We start from the raw sequence: 3185 nt of genomic DNA, 5'->3' as shown, positions 1-3185 counted from the left end.
ACACGCATCATAATTTTTGAAAAGCCTTGGGCATGTCCAAGGGAAACCACCCATGCGAGACCAACCATGGGACAGCAAGCTGTCAAGACAGCAAGCAGTCTTGACCACCGGAAACAAGCGACCGGAAGCAACCTGGGCATGAATTCGGTGCCTGTGTTCCGGTGGGTTCACAGGTTGTTATCGAGGTTCCGATGCCCGTGGGTCTCGTCACCCGCTTCGTAAATGGTTCTGGATGATCTCAAATCATTCTCCACATCTTCCTCTTGATGTGAGTACCTTATGGACCTAAATGTACGGGTCCTCCTGCCTCGAAACTCATTTTAACCCGATTGGTTCAAAAGTGACCCAAATCAAACAGACCCTTAAGGCCAACTTAAGTTATAAGTTGGGAAATGAGGATTCATTTCTTCATTTTCCTTATGCCCAACGTAGGAGAGGAGAGAAAGAGGAGAGGAAGAAGAAGAGGAAGGAGAAGGAGACTGAAGGCCTACCTTGGTGCCGGAATAGCTACCGGAGCTAGGTACAACCTCCCATACTACTCTCTCTCTATTCATTTCAACCTAGACAAAGCTAGAAATGGATGGAATCTTAGTGTACACACCATGTTAGGTTTGTAGGATGGGTGTTCTACCCTTCCGGTGTTGTTGTCGAGCTCGAACCAAGCCCGATGATCTCCGACAACATGTAATGCTAAAAGACCAACTAGGATTTTGATCGTTCGATCAACGTATCTCTCAAACGGCTCAATGGAATTGGAATTTTCTTGGCTTAGAATGATGCTAGGGACATCGCCTACAAACTCCACGGAACAAATCCCGATAATCTAGCCTGAGCCAGAAAGCCCCAAATTGGTTGGGCTGCCCCGTACCTCCATCGGAAATAGCCCATCGGATCCACTGGGTCTATTTCCAGTGGCATATTTCCGATGAACATGTGAGCTTTACATGCTCTCCGTTACCTCCACTGGAAACAGGTCTGATATTTTTGGTAGAAATAACCTATTTTTGGTGAAAATACCCTATTTCTGGTGGTTGTTTCCGGTGACATTATTGTCGTTGGGAGACAGTGTCTGTACACTTTGGGGATGACCTGTGTGGGTCCCTCCCGATGTTTTCGATGCGTACTAATGTACGATTCCCTTGTGTCTAGGACAGTGACGCGCACGTGCCCCGAAGCCAAAATTAAATTGATCGATCGGTGGCCGTACTTGAACCCAAACATGACTAATCGTAAAACAGGTGAGGGATGGACTGTGATTATTTTTAAAATGTTTGTTATCATTAAATTGCTCACATGTTTAGAATTATATGTTTAATTGTAATTATTCCAAATATGATTATGATATGCTACATTGTCATTTTATGATTTTGATATGAAGTGTATGGAAATGTATGACGGGATTCGGTGTGGGTGTGTGTGTGAGACAGAATCTGACGTGGCTAAGGCGGTACCGGTGCCGTAATTTTGGTATGTTTGTTGCATTCATGCATTGATTATATGCATTAGAGTTAGTTGTAGTCGCGGGTTACACTCTGTGGCCAAGGTCTCGCTAATATCGTGTACCCCGGGACTATATTTGGAAATGGATACGCTTCGTGGACGAGGTCTTGCCGGTATTGCATTGTCCATACTCAACTGCTATTTGCATGCTAGATTAGGTAAACAGTCTCGCGCTACACTTTGTGGCCAAGGTCTCTCTAGTATCATATACACGAGACTGTATTTGGAGATGGATTACACTTTATGGCCGAGGTCTCTCTGGTATCGTGTAATCCATACTAACTGTATCATTATGAAGGCATGTAGTATATATGTCGTTAGATATCACTCCCTATGTTAAACACCCTAGCCAACAGGGGTTGAGGTGTTGGATAACCCATTGTAGTATGTTTGATGAGCCTTTCTGAAGTGCCACTCTCGTGGTACGATGTGATTGTTATCAGAGGCGAGAACCTGTCTGGTGTGGCCGATGTGTTACCGGTGTTGTGACTGCCAGGAGGGGGTTATCAGTGATTTGCTGGGTGACCCATGGACGCATACGGGGACCGATAGGCTTCTAATCACGACTAGGGTTTGTATCGTTGCGTAGTCGATGTCATTTTCTAGACGAGGGATACAGCCTAATGCGCCATGGTAGCATTTACCAGACTTAGCTTGTATTGTTAGGTGGATAATAAACAAATGAACTACATCACAAGCATCATGGACTATGTGTTTAGTTTTTACAATTATGCATCATAAATTATTACTGCTATTATCTTGCTTTACTGCTATTATCTTGCTTGGATGTGCTTGCCCCACCCCTTACTGAGCAAGTTGGAAAGCTCACCCCACGAATACACCCCTTTTTAGATGATGATGCAAGTATTATGGTGCCAATGGCGGGTGATCCAATATCTTTTGGGTCGGAGTACGGTGTAAGCGACTGGTGGATGCCATAAACGGAGGCGCACAATCAGGACTGTGCTTACACCGCATCGTGAGATTGTACATCATATTATAATATTTTTGGATGTAGTTGTGGATTATATATTTTCTTGAGATTATAGTATATGTCATGGATGAAGGTAACAGAATAACTCGGTTATTGCTATATATTACCATTAGATGTTTCCCAATTTTATTTATAAATTCCACTACTATACTCTGATTCCACTGCTTATACTGGTTTGTGATGTGAGATTGTGGAAATATTAAGGTACTACTATCAGAGATCCTGGTAGGTTTGTAAGACAGGTACATGTCTTACTCACACCGTCGGTATTCCTAATGGTAAGTTGGGTCTGCGGAGAGTGGCGTGTGATAGCTATGGTATAAGAGCATGAAGCTCTGCCTTAACTCACAATCTTAACCAAACCATGATTTTGGGAAAATTAGGATTTAATAAAAATCTCAAGACAACAATAATAGAATTTGCACAATTAGGAGACAAGTATAAGTGTTAAAATCGTTTCATTATAATGAAGAACTTGAATACACAGCTTACACTTTTTATGAAAAATTTAAAGTATGGAAAGTAGGAAATCCTAATTAGCCTAAGACTAGAAAATCAAATAATTGAAGCATATGACATAATGAAAAAGTTCAACTAAACATAAAACATCAAACTCAAATAAAAGCATAAAAATGGAAATCCTAAAGGCTACAATGGCAAGCATGCCACTACTCTTGATGCTGCTACTGCT

The sequence above is a fragment of the Macadamia integrifolia genome, unplaced genomic scaffold, assembly GCF_013358625.1.
Source record: "Macadamia integrifolia cultivar HAES 741 unplaced genomic scaffold, SCU_Mint_v3 scaffold2411, whole genome shotgun sequence".
Lineage (NCBI taxonomy): Eukaryota > Viridiplantae > Streptophyta > Magnoliopsida > Proteales > Proteaceae > Macadamia > Macadamia integrifolia.
Note: the sequence above shows the minus strand (reverse complement) of the source record.